We start from the raw sequence: 22844 nt of genomic DNA on the forward strand, positions 1-22844 counted from the left end.
CTTGAAAGACGACTGGGGCATTGGAGAGGCCAACTGGCATAACAAGATACTGAAAATTTCCAGAATGGGTGTTAAATGCCGTCTTCCACTCATCTCCTTCTCTGATTCGAAAGAGGTTATATGCGCCTCTAAGATCAATTTTAGAAAAAATTGAAGCCTCACGCAGTTGGTCAAATTGAACGGAGATGAGCGGCAAGGGATACGCGTTCTTGACTGTGATCTTATTCAGTCCACAGAAGTCAATGCAGGGTCGGAGTGATCCATCCTTCTTGACAAAGAAAAAACCTGCTCCTACTGGGGATTTAGAAGGACAAATGAATCCCTTATCCAGAGCCTATTGAATATATTCCTGCATGGCTTTATCCTCCGGGATGGACAAGCCATATAATCTGCCGTTTGGAAGCCTGGCACCTGGTAACAAATCAATGGCGCAATCAAAGGACCGGTGAGGCGGAAGAACGTCAGCTTTTTTCTTGGAGAATACCTTGGCTAGGTCACAATAAGGAGTAGGAATAGATGAGGATTTGGATGAGACGGCAGCAGCAAGACGAATAGGACGAGACAGACACTGGGAGAAGCAAGCCGATCCCCACTCAAGGATTTCACTGGTTTGCAATTGGATCATGGGGTTATGTTTTTTCAGCCAAGGTAACCCCAATACGACCGGAGCAAGTGGACACTGAAGAAGGAGAGATTACAACTCTTCCTAATGCAGAGCTCCAATGGACAATTGCAAAGGAGGGGTCCGGAAGACAACTGGAACTTTGGAAAGACTTGTCCCGTCCAGACCAATAACCAACACAGGAGTAGATAAGGACTCAGGATTCAGACACAAGGTCTCGAAAAAACACAGGTCCATAAAATTATCCGCAGCTCCGCTATCTATGAAGGCAGGGACAGAAATTACAGCGTTCTGTAAGTTGATAACTGTGGTGATAAGGACAGAATTTTCAGGGGAGATGGATGCAAGGCCTAGATGTACCTCTCCTACCTCATCTAGACCTTGCCTTTTCCCGACTTTACTGGACAAAGCTGGGCTAAATGTCCTTTACCACCACAGTAGAGGTAAAGACCCAACAAACGTCTCCTACGTTTCTCTTCGGCTGGAAGACGAAATGCTCCCAGTTGCATTGGTTCTTCAGGCTCAGACGAAGCCATTCATACCGGAGATCGCGAAGGCAGAGAAGGTAGATTATTTTCTACTCAGCACTCCCAGAGTCGCCGGTCAATGCGAATGGCCGAATTCATGAGGTCATCTAAGGAATCCGGAGAGGGTGTTGGACTAGGATATCCTTTATTTGATCCGACAATCCCCAAAGAAACTGGCTTCGTAAGGCCGGGTCATTCCAACCCACATCAACGGCCCATTTACGGAATTCCGTACAGTAGTCCTCGGCTGCTCTTTTCTCCTGTTTCAAGGACCTGAGACTCGCCTCTGCCATAGCCACTTTATCGGGGTTATCATAAAGTAGACCCAATGCAGCGAAAAAGGAGTCCACAGTCTGTAATGCCATACTAGTGGAGGGAAGACCAAAGGCCCAAGTCTGAGGGTCTCCCTGTAATAGGGAAATTATGATCCCAACTTGTTGGACCTACGAGCCCGAGGACCTGGGCCGAAGCTTAAATTAGAGTTTGCAACTCAACTTGAAATTCATGAAATCCTTACGTTTCCCTGAAAACCGGTCAGGCAGATTAAGCTTTGGTTCAATCACCACAGGGGCTGAAGCACCTCGAGTCTACTCAACTCAAAGGGAAAGCTCCTGCACTTTCTGAGTCAATACCTGTATCTTTGTGGCCAGAATTTGAGCAGGATTTTGTAAGGGCTCCATGCATGATGAATCAAAAGAAGAATACCCTTAATATGGCTAGAAAACTCTCTGATTTTGTGGCCGGTGATAATGTTAGGATTCAGCTATATCTTTGAGAGAATGAGTCCAGCAACAGCCTTTAGGGTTGGAACACTTGGCTAGCTGCGGCCGTGGAGCAGCCTTGAGCGCTGGTAAGTCTTTGACTAGTCGTGGCCCGAGGGCAGTGAGATAAGATGCGGCCTTTGGACCATGCAGCAGCCTTGTGGGCTGGTAAACCTTGGCAAGTTGTGGCCTGTGGGCTGTAGAACGAGATGCGGCCTTTGGGCCGTGCAGCAGCCTTGAGGGCTGGTAAGCCTTGGCAAACTGTGGCCTGTGGGCCGTAGAACAAGATGCGATCTTCGGGCCGTGCAGCAGCCTTGGCAGCGGTGGTCTGGTGAGCGACTTGTGCCGCCGGGTTGACACAGGTGGTAGTACGCTGGATTGCGTACTTAAGACACTGGATTGCGGCCTGTGCCGCCGGGTTTACACAGACGGTGGTACGAAACTATAATCCAAATTTCATTGTAAAAATAAAGCTGACAGTATTTACCCTGCATGCAAAAAGAATAAATGGATTTGCACCCCTTGCATTGCAACATGGTTTGCCCAGGTGCACATTTACTTGTTCTTATTTGCATTACTCCCAACAGGCCCATAAGTAATCTACTCCAATATCTATAAGTTAGCTTAACACAATTCAGACAATTGATGATTGGTTCGAATTCAGAGAAAATCATGTAATTTATGCAATTCAAGACCCGATTTTCGGATTTAAAATCCAAATTCCGAACCGCAAAAAGATCTAAACTGCGACCCGGATTTACCAGGATCTTCTCAAGAGATTAGAACCGCGACTCGGATTTACCTGGATTCACGAAATTCGGGTGGATTCGAATATAAGGAGAACCGAACCGCACATCTCTACTTTAGGTCAGTGTGATAGGCAAAACCAGTGCTGGTGAGTGCCAAGCATACAGTATGTGGGCAAAGAGAAGCACACACCTGTCTACCACCACATAAGTGAACATAAGGATGACAGGTAAGCACAATTTATTTAATTTAATAATATTTGCAGAGTATCTCAATAAGAAACTTTTAGCCTATGGGTGCCGAGGAAAAATATGCTGATTCTCTAGGGTTCCGTGATTCAGAAAAGTGTGGCAACCACGGAAATAAGCTGAATAAACACAAACAGCACACACAATATATTAACAACAGTATAGCTGCTATAGGTCACACGGTTTATAGGACATGCAGAAAACACAATCTACAGTACTAACCTGATTTTCGCATACTCATCAGATCTTGTATAAGGAAATCCATTAGCCATGTGCAGCAGCGGCTCCTACCCTCTTCATTGAGCGATGCTAACGGTGCTGCTGCTACCTTCACTGGAGGTCAGAAGAGAGGAGTCCGTCGTTCTGGATGGCCGGGTTGTGGCTTCTGCACAATGGGTCTTGTAGGCACCAGGATCGGCACCAGTGACAGTGGGACTGCACCATGTGCAAAACACTGGCTTCTAGGGGCTGCATCCCCTGGAACTGCCTGTCCTGTGTGTGATTGGCAGGGAGCGCTTTCAATGGGAAGCCACTACTACTCACAGTGTAGCCAGTGCAGTCATGGACTACAACTGGCTCACTGAGGTTGTGGATTGTACTGGGGGGCAGCAGCCCCAAAGTAAAATCTTCCACTAGCCATGTGTTTATCCAGGCTCTCTGGAGGAAGGGAGATGAAAGATGTCTCTCTGTCTATGGTATTTACATGTGAAAGGCCAGTGAGCAAAGACTGGGGGATTTGTATACCATAAGTATTTAGATGTAAATAGGCTGGTTTGGGCCCTACACAGGAACTGGTCAAAGTCTATAACAGTAAATGTAGGGGTTTGACATAATGACCAGAGAGACTGTTTTTCTGCTGTGCATGTAAATAGGGGTGTGTGCGTGTTACCTAACTATGCACATCATGAACCATACTCGCCAACATTCGGGAGAGGTGGGGGGGGCAAGCAGGGGCGCTGAGAGGGGTGGTGAGCGGGTACAGATTACCCGGGCCTGGGCTTCCTAAGAGGCCCGGCGGGGGTCCGGGTCTGGTCTGGTGCTGCCCCCCCCCCTCCACAGAGCAGCCCAGCACACAGCCAGGAAGGTCACGCCCCCTATTACCCGGGCCCGCCGCGGCTCTCAACAGGCCTGGGGGCAAGACACCATTATTTCCTCATCGTTGCACTGCCCTCCTATTCATAGCTGCAATTTGAGGCATCATAAAGCGGGAATGGAGCCATGATGAAGAAACAATGCAAAACGCATCATCCAGCCCACTCACCTCTCATTGTGGGTAGAGTCCGGCATGCGGGAGGCTGACCTCCTCTCCTGGGAGTTCAGGAGAGCCAACATAAATTTCAGGAGTCTCCCGGACATTTCAGGAGAGTAGGTAAGTACACATTCAATTCCAGTGCACCAAATTATCCCTAGAAATTGTAAATGGATGTATAAATGTTACTATACTAATATAATAATGTTATGTCTGTCTGTTCGTTCCAAGTTTGCGCAAAAACTACTGAACCAATTTTCATGGAAACTGCATCATTGTGTAGCGGAAACTCCCAGAAATAACCAGCACTTTGTGTCATCTCCATCCGTCAAGTTTAAAGTCAGCAATAACAAAAACTACATTTATTGCAGGAGATAGGTGTGGTACCATGCACGTGGCTGGTAATGGGTGGTCGGTAGGGACGTATTTATAATTGGTGCGGGGCACAGGGGCCCATATTATACTTACTTCTCCGGACTACCATGTTGGCGTGGGGGGCATTTTCCCGACGTTTGCGCATGCGCAGTACAGAGAAAATGGCTGCCGTGGCCATTTTCCTGGTGACCTGCGCATGCGCTGTAAACTCTGGGCACACTCTAGTGGAGGGGGCCTGTGACGGAAACTGCACACGGGCCCCCTCTTCTCTAGAAACGCCCCTGGCGGAGGGGGGGGGAGAGAGACGCTTTGGGCCCACGTTCACTCTACATAGCAGTCTGTGCACAGGGCACACAGTGACATTGGTGGGTGGCTGCTGCTACCAGTCTATATAGCGCTGCTGGTCACGTGTGCCACTCCCGTGACAGGGTCCCTATGCAAAGCAATAGAACTAGAGCACCTGAAATAAAAAAAATGATGGCAGAAGCTATTTTATCTTTGGCAAAGCCACGGGCAACAGCTAGTATAACATAAAAGAAAGACATTGGGACAGATGTATCATGCAGTGAGAAGCCTGGAGAAGTGGACCAGTGGAGAAGGTCCCCATAGTAGTCAGCTTCTATCCATTATTTTATAGATTGTAATTAATAAATGCTACCTCGATGTTGATTGGTTCCTATGGGCAACTTCTCCACTGTGTTCCCTGCTTGATATACATCTGCTTTTGGCTTGGTGTTAGCACTAGCAAACATATATCAGAATATATATCGTTACACTATGGTTGCTGGAACACACTGATATTAGAATTGTCAGAAGCAGGAGCTATCTTCAGACCTCTGTGTCTGATGTCAGACTTCCTCCCTCATATCCATCAGTGTGTTTGGTACGTGACAGCGTGGTGCTAGTTTCGTACTCATTTCCACTAGGGGTGTGCACCGGCCACTTTTCGTGTTCTGTGTTTTGGTTTTGGGTCTGGATCTTTCTTTGTGTTTTGGATCTTGATTGGTTTTGCCAAAACCACCCTTCGTGTTTTGGGTTCTGGGTTTTGTGTTTTGGATCTGTATTTTTTTTTTAAAAAAGCATAAAAACAGCTAAAATCACAGAATTTGTAGGTTTTTCTGCTCCTATGCTATTATTAACCTCAATAACCTTAATTTCCACTAATTTCCAGTCTATTCTGAACACCTCACACCTCACTATAGTGTTTTTATGTCCAAAAGGTTGCACCGAGGTAGCTGGATGACTATGCTAAGCGACACGAGTGGGCGGCACAAACACGTGACACATCTAGGAGTGACACTGCAGTGGCAGACAGGATGGCAGTTAGAAAAACTAGGCCCCAAACTGTACATAATACAAAGAAAAAAAAGAGGTGCAAGATGGAATTGTCCTTGGGCCCTCCCACCCACCCTTATGTTGTATAAACAGGACATGCACACTTTAACAAATCAATCATTTCAGCGCCAGGGTCTGCCACACAACTGTGGCTGAAATGATTGGTTCGTTTGGGCCCCCACAAAACAAGCTGGCAATTAATGTGTCCCTGCACAAACTGGCTCTACGGAGGCAAGATGTCATCCTCATCCTCCTCATCCACCGATTCCTCACCCTCTTCAGTATGTACATCCTCATCCTCACAAAGTATTAACTCGTCCCCACTTGAATCCACCACCACAGGTCCCTCTGTACCTTCTGGAGGCTGGTCTCCCTGGAAGAGCTGATAATTCATTTTGATGAACATCATCTTCTCCACATTCTGTGGAAGCAACCTCCTACGCCTTTCGCTGACAAGGTTCCCGGCTGCACTAAACACTCTTTCGGAGTACACACTGGAGGGGGGGCAACTCAGGTAAAATAGAGCCAGTTTGTACAGGGGCCTCCAAATTGCCTCTTTTTCCTGCCAGTACAGGTATGGACTGTCTGACATGCCTACTTGGATGCTGTCACCGATGTAATCCTCCACCATTCTGTCAATGGTAACAGTATCATATGCAGTGACAGTAGACATGTCAGAAATTGTTGCCAGGTCCTTCAGTCCGGACCAGATGTCCAAACTTGGTCCTGCCTGCCCTGCATCACCGCCAGCGGGTTGCTTAGGATAGCTAAGTTTTTTCCTGGCAGCCCCAGTTGCGGGAGAAAATGAAGAAGGAGCCGTTGACGTGTCACGTTCCGCTTCAGCTGACAGTGTGTTCACCAGCAGGTCTTTGCACCTCTGCAGGCTTGTGTCGGCCGGAAAGAGAGACACCACATAGGCTTTAAACCTAGGATCGAGAACGGTGGCCAAAATGTAGTGGTCTGATTTCAACAGATTGACCACCCTGGAATCCTGGCAAAGCGAATGAAGGGCTTCATCCACAAGTCCCACATGCCGAGCGGAATCGCTCCGTCTTAGCTCCTCCTTCACTGTCTCCAGCTGCTTCTGCAAAAGCCTGATGAGGGGAATGACCTGACAAGCTGGCAGTGTCTGAACTGACTTCACGTGTGGCAAGTTCGAAGGGCTGGAGAACCTTGCACAACACGGAAATCATTCTCCACTGCGCTTGAGTTAGGTGCATACCCCCTCCTTTGCCTATGTCATAGGTGGATGTATAGGCTTGTATGGCCTTTTGCTGCTCCTCCATCCTCTGAAGCATATAGAGGGTTGAGTTCCACCGCGTCACAACCTCTTGCTTCAGGTGATGGCGGGGCAGGTTCAAGAGTGTTTGCTGGTGCTCCAGTCTTCGGCACGCAGTCGCTGAATGGCGAAAGTGGCCAGAAATTTTTCGGGCCACCCAAAGCGTCTCCTGCACGCCCCTGTCGCTTTTCAGAAAATTCTGCACCACCAAGTTTATTGTGTGAGCAAAACATGGGACGTGCTGGAATTTGCCCAGATGTAATGCCCGCACAATATTGGTGGCGTTGTCAGACATCACAAATCCCCAGGAGAGTCTAAGTGGGGTAAGCCACTGGGCGATGATTTCCCTCAGTTTCTCTAAGAGGTTGTCGGCGGTGTGCCTCTTACTGAAACCGGTGATACACAGCGTAGCCTGCCTTGTAACGAGCTGGCGTTTCTGAGATGCTGCTACTGGTGACGCTGCTGCTGTTGCTGCGTAAGGTGATACATCTACCCAGTGGGCTGTCACAGTCATATAGTCCTTAGTCTGCCCTGTTCCACTTGTCCACATGTCCGTGGTTAAGTGGACATTGTGTACAAGGGAATTTTTCAGGACACTGAGGACACTTTTTCTGACGTTTCTGTACAGTCTCGGTATCGCCTGCCTAGTGAAGTGGAATCTAGACGGGATTTGGAACCGGGGACACACTACCTCCATCAATTGTCTAAATCCCACTGCACTAATGGCGGATACCGGACGCACGTCTAACACCAACATAGCAGTCAAGGCCTCAGTTATACGTTTTGCTTCAGGATGACTGCTGTCGTACTTCATCCTCCTCGCTAAGGACTGTTGGAGGGTCAATTGTTTAGTAAAAGTAGTGGTGTTCCTACTTCCTCTCTGGGATGATGAACGACTCCCAGCAGCAGCAACAGCAGCAGTAGGCGTAGCAATGCAGGATCCTCCGGAGGAATCCCGGATAGGAGAGTCAGTCATGCCAGTGACATGGCCTGCAGGACTACTTCCGATCCTGACTAAGGAGGAAATTGACGAGGAGGGAGTTGACGGTGTGGTTTGCAGGCGTTTGGATACAACAGGACAACGGGATTTAGGTGTCCCTGGACTGCTTACGGTCTTAGCCAAAGTGTCTGAACTTGACAGTAACTTTTTATGAACGCGCTGCAGGTGCCGTATAAGGGAGGATGTTCCTAGGTGGTTGACGTCCCTACCCCTACTTATTTCACCTTTACATATGGTACATATGGCAAGATAGTTGTTGTCCGGATTTGGATAGAAATATTGCCTGACCAAAGAGGTGGAATGTTTGGTCTTCTGCCCATGCATGACCGTGATGGGCTTTTTCATCCCACGGACAACAACTGTCTCCCCCGGAGCCTGATTTAAACAAACCACATCACCATCAGAATCCTCCTCGCCAACTTCCTCCTCAGCGCCAGCTACACCAGTATCCTCATCCTGTTGTACTTCAACAGTGACATCTTCAATTTGCATATCAGCAAGTGGACTGTGGGTGCTCCTTTCAGCACTTGCAGGGGGCGTGCAAATGGTGGAAAGAGCCACCTCTTCCCGTCCAGTGCTGGGATGGTCAGGCATCGCAACCACCACCACACTTGGACTCTCCTTGGGGATTTGTGATATCTTCTTAGAAAGCACAGTTCTTCGCTGTGCTTTTGCCAGCTTAACTCTTTTGATTTTTTTAGTGGGAGGAGGGCTTCCATCGTCATGTGAAGCTGAACCACTAGTCATGCACATAGGGAAAGACCTTAGCCGTTCCTTGCCACTCCGTGTCGTAAATGGCATATTGGCAAGTTTACGTTTCTCTTCAGCTGATTTAAATGTCTTTTTCAAGGTCATTTTCCTGAACTTTGCCATTTGGGATTGTATGTGCCCTCTACTATGACATTGGGAATCGGCCTTGGCAGACGACGTTGATGGCATGTTATCCTCTATGTCATGACTAGTGGCAGCAGCTTCAGCACTAGGAGGAAGTGGTTCTTGATCTTTCTCTATTTTATTTTTATCGGAGAAAGTTTGGTCCTCCATTTATGTTATATCGATTTGATATATACGTGCGGCTAAACACAGAAAATAATTTTTTTTTTGGTTTGGACTGGAGTGTACTTTGGGGGTTACAGCACCCTTTAACGGTCAAGCCAGCCGGCCCTTTACTTATGACACAGGCGCACGCTTGGCACTACTTTGTTGATGCACGTGCGGCTACTGCGCACACAATTCACAAACACAGAAAATAATTTTTTTTTTGGTTTGGACTGGAGTGTACTTTCGGGGGTTACAGCACCCTTTAACGGTCAAGCCAGCCGGCCCTTTACTTATGACACAGGCGCACGCTTGGCACTACTTTGTTGATGCACGTGCGGCTACTGCGCACACAATTCACAAACACAGAAAATAATTATTTTTTTGGTTTGGACTGGAGTGTACTTTGGGGGTTACAGCACCCTTTAACGGTCAAGCCAGCCGGCCCTTTACTTATGACACAGGCGCACGCTTGGCACTACTTTGTTGATGCACGTGCGGCTACTGCGCACACAATTCACAAACACAGAAAATAATTTTTTTTTTGGTTTGGACTGGAGTGTACTTTCGGGGGTTACAGCACCCTTTAACGGTCAAGCCAGCCGGCCCTTTACTTATGACACAGGCGCACGCTTGGCACTACTTTGTTGATGCACGTGCGGCTACTGCGCACACAATTCACAAACACAGAAAATAATTTTTTTTTTGGTTTGGACTGGAGTGTACTTTCGGGGGTTACAGCACCCTTTAACGGTCAAGCCAGCCGGCCCTTTACTTATGACACAGGCGCACGCTTGGCACTATTTTGTTGATGCACGTGCGGCTACTGCGCACACAATTCACAAACACAGAAAATAATTTTTTTTTTGGTTTGGACTGGAGTGTACTTTCGGGGGTTACAGCACCCTTTAACGGTCAAGCCAGCCGGCCCTTTACTTATGACACAGGCGCACGCTTGGCACTACTTTGTTGATGCACGTGCGGCTACTGCGCACACAATTCACAAACACAGAAAATAATTTTTTTTTTGGTTTGGACTGGAGTGTACTTTCGGGGGTTACAGCACCCTTTAACGGTCAAGCCAGCCGGCCCTTTACTTATGACACAGGCGCACGCTTGGCACTACTTTGTTGATGCACGTGCGGCTACTGCGCACACAATTCACAAACACAGAAAATAATTTTTTTTTTGGTTTGGACTGGAGTGTACTTTCGGGGGTTACAGCACCCTTTAACGGTCAAGCCAGCTGGCCCTTTACTTATGACACAGGCGCACGCTTGGCACTACTTTGTTGATGCACGTGCGGCTACTGCGCACACAATTCACAAACACAGAAAATAATTTTTTTTTTGGTTTGGACTGGAGTGTACTTTCGGGGGTTACAGCACCCTTTAACGGTCAAGCCAGCCGGCCCTTTACTTATGACACAGGCGCACGCTTGGCACTACTTTGTTGATGCACGTGCGGCTACTGCGCACACAATTCACAAACACAGAAAATAATTTTTTTTTTGGTTTGGACTGGAGTGTACTTTCGGGGGTTACAGCACCCTTTAACGGTCAAGCCAGCCGTCCCTTTACTTATGACACAGGCGCACGCTTGGCACTACTTTGTTGATGCACGTGCGGCTACTGCGCACACAATTCACAAACACAGAAAATAATTTTTTTTTTGGTTTGGACTGGAGTGTACTTTCGGGGGTTACAGCACCCTTTAACGGTCAAGCCAGCCGGCCCTTTACTTATGACACAGGCGCACTCTTGGCACTACTTTGTTGATGCACGTGCGGCTACTGCGCACACAATTCACAAACACAGAAAATAATTTTTTTTTTGGTTTGGACTGGAGTGTACTTTGGGGGTTACAGCACCCTTTAACGGTCAAGCCAGCCGGCCCTTTACTTATGACACAGGCGCACGCTTGGCACTACTTTGTTGATGCACGTGCGGCTACTGCGCACACAATTCACAAACACAGAAAATTATTTTTTTTTTGGTTTGGACTGGAGTGTACTTTCGGGGGTTACAGCACCCTTTAACGGTCAAGCCAGCCGGCCCTTTACTTATGACACAGGCGCACGCTTGGCACTACTTTGTTGATGCACGTGCGGCTACTGCGCACACAATTCACAAACACAGAAAATAATTTTTTTTTTGGTTTGGACTGGAGTGTACTTTCGGGGGTTACAGCACCCTTTAACGGTCAAGCCAGCCGTCCCTTTACTTATGACACAGGCGCACGCTTGGCACTACTTTGTTGATGCACGTGCGGCTACTGCGCACACAATTCACAAACACAGAAAATAATTTTTTTTTTGGTTTGGACTGGAGTGTACTTTCGGGGGTTACAGCACCCTTTAACGGTCAAGCCAGCCGGCCCTTTACTTATGACACAGGCGCACTCTTGGCACTACTTTGTTGATGCACGTGCGGCTACTGCGCACACAATTCACAAACACAGAAAATAATTTTTTTTTTGGTTTGGACTGGAGTGTACTTTCGGGGGTTACAGCACCCTTTAATGGTCAAGCCAGCCGGCCCTTTACTTATGACACAGGCGCACTCTTGGCACTACTTTGTTGATGCACGTGCGGCTACTGCGCACACAATTCACAAACACAGAAAATAATTTTTTTTTTGGTTTGGACTGGAGTGTACTTTGGGGGTTACAGCACCCTTTAACGGTCAAGCCAGCCGGCCCTTTACTTATGACACAGGCGCACGCTTGGCACTACTTTGTTGATGCACGTGCGGCTACTGCGCACACAATTCACAAACACAGAAAATATATTATTTTTTTAGTACTTGGGGGGAGCACCCCTGATGGACAGAGCACCCCCTGGACAACACTACAGCACCCCTTTAGGACTGGGACACTGCACAGGACTTTGGAGTGGACACAGCCCCTATGGAGAACTGACTGCGCAACACAGTCCAGACAGCCCCTATGGACTTTGAAGTAGTGGACACAGCCCCTATTAACAACAGCAGCACAGCACAACACAGCCAGCCCCTATGGACTTTGAAGTAGTGGACAACAGCAGCACTACACTACACTACACTACACTACACAGCCCTAACTCCCACCCTCCCTCTTCACTGTCCACAGCCGAGTGAGAAAATGGCGCCGACGCGGGTAGCTTATATAGGATCCAAAACCCGCGAGACTCGGAAGGCGGGATGATGACGTTTTGCCTCGATTTCAGATCCGAGTCAGGCGGGAAAAGTCGAGCCTGATTCGGATCGGACTCGGATCGGGGGGGCTCGGAGGGGTTCGGATTTCAGAAATCCGAACCCGCTCACCCCTAATTTCCACTATTCTTTCTAACCAACGCACACACCCCTTACCTTCCCGTAACTGCTGTGGTGTTTGTGTTGCATATACTATAAACTTTCTCAATCATGGACTGTGGCTGTTTGCTACTACTGACACCTTCTTCTACTATATCTGATGCCGCGAGGCCTTAAAACCCCAAATCAAAACACATGAAGGGGGAGCGCTAGTAAAGTGCGGTTTTGCCAAACGACATGTTCTTTTAGCAGTTTCGTAGGCAAATTAGCACATCACTAATTACTTACGTGCACCCAAGCACACTAACAGCCGAGCCAGGCCCAGCTGAAGGGGCGTGGCCACGCCCCCTTAGGGGCGATGGAAAACACTTTTGTAGCTCTGCAAAGCGCTGGAGAGGGGGGCGCTGTGAGCCCTTCAGCCTGGCACATAGCCAGTGGGGGGCGCGATCAGTGTGATCGCTCCCCCGCCCCCCTCACAGGCATAGGAGACTGCAGCCGCGAGCAGTCAGCCCATCACACAGCAGCGTGTGCTGGGCTGCTGTGATGTAAGCCCGGGCCCGGGTAATTAGTACCCCCCCTCTTGGCACCCCTGTGTGCGCCAGTTCTGAGATTGACTTCTGCAATGTATTAGGTTGTTGTTTACCAAATGAAAAAGAGAGGCAGTTTGATAGGTGAGATAGGTCAAAACACATTGCAGGTTGACCTATCTGGCCTGTCAGAAAAGAAGAAAACAGCAACACTGGCTTATTAATTATGCAAAAATTATTCATTATTTAAGAAACCAATACTACATTTGTTACGGATGTCAATATCAATTTAATAGTAAAGGGACCCGGCGGGTTCTCATCCTAAAAGGGTGCGCGCCCTGATTCCCACCTTCCATGTATGTAAAGGGACCTGGCGAGTTTTCCTCCTAGCAGAGCGCGCGCCCTGATCCCCAAATTCCATGTATGTAAAGGGACCTGACGAGTTTTCCTCCTAGCAGAGCGCGCGCCCTGATTCCCACCTTCCATGTATGTAAAGGGACCCAGCAGGTTCTCATCCTAGCAGAGCGCGCGCCCTGATTCCCACCTTCCATGTATGTAAAGGGACCTGACGAGTTTTCCTCCTAGCAGAGCACGCGCCCTGATTCCCACCTTCCATGTATGTAAAGGGACCTGACGAGTTTTCCTCCTAGCAGAGCGCGCGCCCTGATTCCCACCTTCCATGTATGTAAAGGGACCCAGCAGGTTCTCATCCTAGCAGAGCGCGCGCCCTGATTCCCACCTTCCATGTATGTAAAGGGACCCGGCAGGTTCTCATCCTAGCAGAGCGCGCGCCCTGATTCCCACCTTCCGAGTATGTAAAGGGACCTGGCGGGTCCTCATCCTAGCAGAGCACGTGCCCTGATTCCCACCTTCCATGTATGTAAAGGGACCTGACGAGTTTTCCTCCTAGCAGAGCGCGCGCCCTGATTCCCACCTTCCATGTATGTAAAGGGACCCAGCAGGTTCTCATCCTAGCAGAGCGCGCGCCCTGAATCCCACCTTCCATGTATGTAAAGGAACCCGGCAGGTTCTCATCCTAGCAGAGCGCGCGCCCTGATTCCCACCTTCCATGTATGTAAAGGGACCTGACGAGTTTTCCTCCTAGCAGAGCGCGCGCCGTGATTCGCACCTTCCATGTATGTAAAGGGACCTGACGAGTTTTTCTCCTAGCAGAGCGCGCACCCTGGTTCCCACCTTCCATGTATGTAAAGGGACCCGGCAGGTTCTCAACCTAGCAGAGCGCGCGCCCTGATTCCCACCTTCCATGTATGTAAAGGGACCCGGCGGGTTCTCATCCTAGCAGAGCGCTCGTCCTGATTCCCACCTTCCATGTATGTAAAGGGACCCAGCGGGTCCTCATCCTAGCAGAGCGCGCGCCCTGATTCCTAACTTCCATGTATGTAAAGAGACTTGGCGGGTCCTCATCCTAGCCGAACGCGCGCCCTGATTCCCACCTTCCATGTATGTAAAGGGACCCGGCAGGTTCTCATCCTAGCAGAGCGTGCCCTGATTCCCACCTTCCATGTATGTAAAGAGACCCAGCGGGTCCTCATCCTAGCAGAGCGCGCGCCCTGATTCCTAACTTCCATGTATGTAAAGAGACTTGGCGGGTCCTCATCCTAGCAGAACGCGCGCCCTGATTCCCACCTTCCATGTATGTAAAGGGACCCGGCAGGTTCTCATCCTAGCAGAGCATGCCCTGATTCCCACCTTCCATGTATGTAAAGGGACCTGACGAGTTTTCCTCCTAGCAGAGCGCGCGCCGTGATTCGCACCTTCCATGTATGTAAAGGGACCTGACGAGTTTTTCTCCTAGCAGAGCGCGCGCCCTGGTTCCCACCTTCCATGTATGTAAAGGGACCCGGCAGGTTCTCAACCTAGCAGAGCGCGCGCCCTGATTCCCACCTTCCATGTATGTAAAGGGACCCGGCGGGTTCTCATCCTAGCAGAGCGCTCGTCCTGATTCCCACCTTCCATGTATGTAAAGGGACCCAGCGGGTCCTCATCCTAGCAGAGCGCGCGCCCTGATTCCTAACTTCCATGTATGTAAAGAGACTTGGCGGGTCCTCATCCTAGCAGAACGCGCGCCCTGATTCCCACCTTCCATGTATGTAAAGGGACCCGGCAGGTTCTCATCCTAGCAGAGCGTGCCCTGATTCCCACCTTCCATGTATGTAAAGAGACCCAGCGGGTCCTCATCCTAGCAGAGCGCGCGCCCTGATTCCTAACTTCCATGTATGTAAAGAGACTTGGCGGGTCCTCATCCTAGCAGAACGCGCGCCCTGATTCCCACCTTCCATGTATGTAAAGGGACCCGGCAGGTTCTCATCCTAGCAGAGCGTGCCCTGATTCCCACCTTCCATGTATGTAAAGGGACCTGGCGGGTTCTCATCCTTGCAGAGCGCGCCCTGATTCCCACCTTCCATGTATGTAAAGGGACCTGGCGAGTTTTCCTCCTAGCAGAGCAAGCACCCTGATTCCCACCTTCCATGTATGTAAAGGGACCCGGCAGGTCCTCATCCTAGCAGAGCGTGCGCCCTGATTCCCACCTTCCATGTATGTAAAGGGACCCAGCGGGTCCTCATCCTAGCAGAGCGTGCGCCCTGATTCCCACCTTCCATGTATGTAAAGAGACTTGGCGGGTTCTCATCCTAGCAGAGCGCGCCCTGATTCCCACCTTCCATGTATGTATAGGGACCCGGCAGGTTCTCATCCTAGCAGAGCGCGCCCTGATTCCCACCTTCCATGTATGTAAAGGGACCCGGCTGGTTCTCATCCTAGCAGAGCAAGCACCGTGATTCCCACCTTCCATGTATGTAAAGGGACCCAGCGAGTTTTCCTCCTAGCAGAGCGCGCGCCCTGATTCCCACCTTCCATGTATGTAAAGGGACTTGGCGGGTTCTCATCCTAGCTGAGCGCGCCCCCTGATTCCCACCTTCCATGTATGTAAAGGGACCCGGCGGGTTCTCATCCTAGCAGAGCGCGCGCCCTGATTCCCACCTTCCAAGTATGTAAAGGGACCCGGCGGGTTCTCATCCTAGCAGAGCACACGCCCTGATTCCCACCTTCCATGTATGTAAAGGGAACCGGCAGGTTCTCATCCTAGCAGAGCGCGCACCCTGATTCTCACCTTCCAAGTATGTAAAGGGACCCGGCGGGATCTCATCCTAGCAGAGCGCGTGCCCTGATTCCCACCTTCCATGTATGTAATTGGACCCGGCGGGATCTCATCCTAGCAGAGCGCGCGCCCTGATTCCCACCTTCCATGTACGTAATGGGACCCGGCGGGATCTCATCCTAGCAGAGCGCGTGCCCTGATTCCCATCTTCCATATATGTAATGGGACCTGACAGGTTCTCATCCTAGCAGAGCGCACGCCCTGATTCCCACCTTCCATGTATGTAAAGGGACCCGGCAGGTTCTCATCCTAGCAGAGCGCGCGCCCTGATTCCCACCTTCCATGTATGTAATTGGACCCGGCGGGATCTCATCCTAGCAGAGCGCGCGCCCTGATTCCCACCTTCCATGTACGTAATGGGACCCGGCGGGATCTCATCCTAGCAGAGCGCGTGCCCTGATTCCCATCTTCCATATATGTAATGGGACCTGACAGGTTCTCATCCTAGCAGAGCGCACGCCCTGATTCCCACCTTCCATGTATGTAAAGGGACCCGGCAGGTTCTCATCCTAGCAGAGCGCGCGCCCTGATTCCCACCTTCCATGTATGTAAAGGGACCCGGCAGGTTCTCATCCTAGCAGAGCGCGCGCCCTGATTCCCACCTTCCATGTATGTAAAGGGACCTGGCGGGTCCTCATCCTAGCAGAGCGCGCGCCCTGATTCCCACCTTCCATGTATGTAAAGGGACCCGGCGGATTCTCATCCTAGCAGAGAGCTCGTCCTGATTCCCACCTTCCATGTATGTAAAGGGACCTGGTGAGTTTTCCTCCTAGCAGAGCAAGCACCCTGATTCCCACCTTCCATGTATGTAAAGGGACCCGGCGGGTCCTCATCCTAGCAGAGCGTGCGCCCTGATTCCCACCTTCCATATATGTAAAGGGACCCGGCGGGTCCTCATCCTAGCAGAGTGCGCTTCCTGATTCCCACCTTCCATGTATGTAAAGGGACCCGGCGAGTTTTCCTCCTAGCAGAGCAAGCACCCTGATTCCCTCCTTCCATGTATGTAAAGGGACCCGGCGAGTTTTCCTCCTAGCTGAGCGCGCACCCTGATTCCCACCTTCCTTGTATGTAATGGCACCTTGCAGGTTCTCATCCTAGCAGAGCGCGTGCCCTGATTCCCACCTTCCATGTATGTAAAGGGACCCGGCGAGTTTTCCTCCTAGCAGAGCAAGCACCCTGATTCCCACCTTCCATGTATGTAAAGGGATCCGGCGGGTCCTCATCCTAGCACAGCGCGCGCCCTGATTCCCACCTTCCATGTATGTAAAGGGACCTGGCGAGTTGTCCTCCTAGCAGAGCAAGCACCCTGATTCCCACCTTCCATGTATGTAAAGGGACCCGGCGAGTTTTCCTCCTAGCAGAGCAAGCACCCTGATTCCCACCTTCCATGTATGTAAAGGGACCCGGCAGGTTCTCATCCTAGCAGAGCGCGTGAACTGATTCCCACCTTCCATGTATGTAAATGGACCCGGCAGGTTCTCATCCTAGCAGAGCGCGCGCCCTGATTCCCACCTTCCATGTATGTAAAGGGACCCGGCAGGTTCTCATCCTAGCAGAGCGCGTGAACTGATCCCACCTTCCATGTATGTAATTGGACCCGGCGAGTTTTCCTCCTAGCAGAGCGCGCACCCTGATTCCCACCTTCCATGTATGTAAAGGGACCCGGCCTGTTTTCCTCCTAGCAGAGCAAGCACCCTGATTCCCACCTTCCATGTATGTAAAGGGACCTGGCGGGTCCTGATCCTAGCAGGGTGTATGCACTGGTTTCCATTGTGCATATATGTTGGAGACTGCACAGGCCTAAGAGAATTATTTTTATTATATAGATTATTTTGTCATAATGGGGGCAATAAAAATTTTTTTTATAACAGGGCAAAACTTATTTTTTTGTGATGGGTCCACCATTTGTAATGCACACTTGTGGCATACCTAACTACTTTCCCTGGAAAGTCTGGGAGTCCCCTGAATTGTCACATAGTTCCCCGACTCTATGCAAATGCCGATGCAAACTCCTTCCCTGTTGTACATCCGTGAGACCGAACGTGTGTCTGGGAACGCAGTCACTTGCACTGAAACGCCTGCAACATTCCAATAACACGCCCCCTGAATGGACCATTTTTGCATGCACTACCAGCCATCGCCCATCCCTTCTCCCCCACATTTCTGATGCCTTCCATCTAATTCTTTGTGTGTACACGCTGTGCAACGCACGCGCCATATGAGCTTTAAGAAATTTTTGTGCATGCGAAGTCGCGAAACAATCGCTCAACTACGTGATTATCGGCGTTGCTTGTGCGTATTGCGTGCACGCTGGATCAGTCCCTTAAAGTTGCCAGCTAGTCTGTAGGTAGCCCTGTCCCGCAAAAAAGATTTGTTTACTAAATAAAATTTAAAAAAACAAGGTTTGTTACAAGTCAAAGTAACAATTACGCCACATTGGAGCATGTCAGCCAGAAAAGAGAAGGGGGCTTACGTAATAGCCTGCAAGTTGCGGACACGGTCGCTATTCTGGGCACTTAGAATGTATTTTTAGAGTGCCAATAATTTAAAGGGGCAATGCCAACTTGGTTTTGCCTGCTGGAATAGCTACCGTGCCTGCACCGCGCATGCTATTACATTAGCCCCTATGGCTCTAGTGTGTCAACTAAAATTTGTTTCTCTCTGCATTGCAATTACTTATAGCAACTGCATTAAAGGATGAACTGAAGTTTTATGTGAACAAGTGTTAATTTGTTAATGAGGAGGAGGCTAATTTACAGATAAAGGAGGGGACGGCTAAGAATCCAACACTCCGGGTGTGCGTGCTTTCTGTGCAGCTCATCTTGCAGAATCACGGCCCCAGCGAGGTCCTACATGAACTACAATTCATCATCCTGCTCCCTTGTCCCTGGCTTGGACTTTTCTCCAAGCTATGTAGGCAGAGATGGGATGATGGGGGTAGTATGGCGAGTCGACATGTCGGCATGCTCTGACTGTTAACAGGTTCTGAATGTCGACATGTTAGGCCAACCACCAATTTGTCTACATACAATTAGGTCGGCATGGTTAAAATGTTGACACGGACAGAATGTCGACATTTGCCCTGTTTTTTGCTTATTTTAGCTTAACTCTACACGTAGCCCTAACCCAAAAAATAAATATGTCGACCTTCTGATGCTGACATGTTAAATGTCAACCTTTTGAATGTGTCGACATTGTAACCAAGTCGACCTACTTGTATGTCGGCATATTAGACTGTTGACCTAACATCCATGTCGACATTCTGATTGTGGACATTCAGAACCTGTCAACATTCTAATGTTGAATTGTCGACTACCTGACCGGATACCAGGATAATGTATTCTTCACCTTGCTGCGCTAACTTCTGCAGTGCTAAGTGTTTGTTCACTACCTACTCTCCCCATGGTGGACACGTACTGTAGATAATTCTTTACTATTAGACACTGCTTACTAATACCCCTTTCACACCAGAGCTAAAACCCGGGTTATTGCAGGGTTAACCCAGGTTGCTTCTGGGTGTAAAAGGGGCTAAGGTTGAGTGACCTGGTCATCCATCCCAGGTAACTTGCAGGGTTTAACACGGGAACAACCCGTGAAACCCTGCAGTGTAAACGACGCGATCCGGGTCACGATGACCTAGATCGTGCCGCATGCCGCTCGATTGGCTGGCTTCAGTGGCCCTTGGAGATGATGTCATCTCCAAGGGTCCACTTCAACACTGGAAGAGCCAGGTCACTGCAGACCTGGCTCCAGTATGAATGGCGCTGACTCGGGAATATCCTGGGTCAACATAACAGTATGAAAGGGTTAAGTTGTGGGTGTGATCCGGGTTGGAACCCAGGTTAGACCCGAAACTTTGGTGTAAAAGAAGTATTAGTAAGTAGAGAGCCCAGTGATACTGTAGGCCAGGTGTGAGTATTTTGGCTTACTGCAAAGCAATAGCATCAGGTTCATGGTAAAGTTCAGCATTATCCTGTTACTGCATGTTTGGGATTTATAGGGCGTCTGAGGTGTGTAAGAGCAGAAGATAAGATTGCAGTTCTTGTTCTTACCAACTTCTCCACCCTGGGAACTAGTAAGGTCAAGGACTATGACGTGGGGGAGATTTATTTATATTGTTACTAACGTTTATTTATTGTTACTAACAATACTAACATTCTCCCTAGGAAAAAGTGTCACCATTTGGGGCCACTGCTGGTTCTCTACCCATGCCAACGAGCGAGGAATGCTCTAAGAATTAACCAAGAATGATGCCAACACTGGATTAACACTGACGGGTTTAGCCCAGTGTCTTAACCCTTCACCGGTACTGTGGGCACATGTCATCGACCTAGACAAATATCTATATAAACAAAACATGGATTAAATGTTTATGACACTTAAATAAACTGAATCATTTCGTGACACTGCAAAATTGTACATGCAGTGTTTTCAGGACTGAAAACCCTGCGGGGGCGAGAAAAAAAACTACTTACCTCTCCAGTGGTCTCCAAGGCGGCTCCCTGTCATCTCCCCTCCATGTTTGCACTGGGGAGGGTGCTGGTGGGAGGGGAGGTGGCTGCTGGGAGACTTAGGTCTCCCTGCTGCTGACTCTGAGGGGGGGGGGGGGGCTCGCACACAAACAGGGGTCACACAACCGCTCACACATACTTACATCCATTCACACATACAGACACTCACATAACATACTTACACACACTCACACATACTACACATGACATACTTCTTATTTACCCGGGTCAAGTAACCTGGCAATCTAACCCAGGTAGCTACCAGGGTCGGACCCAAGATGGACCTGGGTAATGGTGCACTGTAAACGGCGCAACCCGGGTTATCCGACCTGGGTCATGCCTAAAAGGAGATGGTTGTGGAACAGTCACCTCCCACTTTTTATGACCTCACAGGTTTAGCAGGGAATAACCCAGATCGATGGTGCTGTGTAAACGGTGTCTGACCTGGGTTGGAACTATGGGCTCGATTCAGACCCGCTCGCTAGATGCGTTCGCACGCAGCCGTCAGCTGCTAATATATGCAAAAGCTGCGATCGCACGGCAAGACATTAGTTCGCCCACTATGTCTCAGCATGCGGCGGCAGCACGATCGCAAGACAGTCTTATGACGCCCACTTTCCCTTCGCAGCACACGTCATCTCCAGGAAGTGTATATAACAATCGGTAACATCGAGTGCCATCGGAGTCACATGCAGTGGTTGTGGTTTACCCTACCCTACCGCAAGCACTGCGAGTGCTGCAGTGTTTTAAACAGCCAGGTGACGTGTACAATGACGCTGCCTTTTAATTATGCACGCCTTAGAAATATCTTATTGACGCCTGCGTTCGCACTTCCTTGCAATAGTCCGGGGACAGTGGCCCTGATTCAGAGTCGGACGCTCTGACAGAGCGCTCGCTCTGAATCAGGGCGGGGCTATTTTTTTTTTAACAGCCTCCTGGTTGCTCGTATAGCTGTGGGTGACCACCCACAGCTATAGCGAGCGGCCAGGAAGATCGTCGCGATCATCGGACTTGCGACGAGACCCTTGTGGCAGGGTCTCGTTGCCGCAAGCCCCAGAGAGATTTCGGCTCTAACAAAGCCGAAATATCTCCCACTGACATCACTCATGATGTCAGTGGTGCCACCCCCAAATGGAGGCGTTCACATGGGAACACCTTCGTTTGGGCAGCCACTCCCCCGGCCCACCCACCAAAGGGGGCGAGCTGTCAGTCAACATTGACAGCTCGCCCCCTTTGTTGCGAGACCCGGAGCGAAGGAGTGCCCGTCGCTATCCGGGTCTCGCGCATGCGCTCGCGACTGGGTCTGAATCAGGCCCAGTATCCACACCAACTTAGCAGTGATGTGCAGTGAAATCAATGGCTGGGGAGGCACACATGGGGGGGGCGTCTGAGTGCTGGGAGCCTGTCTCATCCCCTACTCACTGTAACTCTCCCCTCACTACACTAATCTTCAGGGTCTATCGATAAAAATATCTTCTTTGTATTATTATAATCATTTTTATATCAATGCTCTGGAGCAGGACAGGGCGTATGATAGGGGAGGGAGTATGACAGGAGAGGCTCTGCCTCCCCTGACTGCACATCCCTGTAACTTAGTGTTGGGGCTGCTTACTGGTAAGGAGTCTTAATTATTAAACATGATTGCTATTGATGTCGCCCTGCCTTTGACACCACAAGACAACATAGAGAGTCAATTTGCAAAGTCTGAAAGATTACACACTTTGCTGTTTGGCTCCAGACCAGCTCAAAGGGAATCGCAACTCCCAAGGTCAACACAAGGGCCAGAGGTGATGGTGATACTGGAGGGTGCGGTCCCAGTACGTGTGGTAACAGGTGTCGGTACTTGATTGAAAAAAGTCAGTGAAAAAAATCATTGGAGCACTGGGTGGCCCAGAGTGACCATTACTATTAACTATAGCATTTATCAGGTTGACATGAATGTGAACTACAGTATCGTGCTGCTTTCCATTGGTCATACTATAAATATCAAGGGAAAGCCGAGAAAATGAAGACTAAAGAGCATTCTAAGAAAGATAAAGTTCTAGACATACACAGTATAGGAAAAGGCTACAAAATAATATCCAAGAGCTTGAATATCCTAATGAACATTGTTGAATCACTTGTGAGAGAATGGAAGTCTCATCATACCACTCAGGC

This window comes from Taudactylus pleione, unplaced genomic scaffold (assembly GCF_031769625.1).
Source record: "Taudactylus pleione unplaced genomic scaffold, aTauple2 ptg000685l, whole genome shotgun sequence".
Taxonomy (NCBI): Eukaryota; Metazoa; Chordata; class Amphibia; order Anura; family Myobatrachidae; genus Taudactylus; species Taudactylus pleione.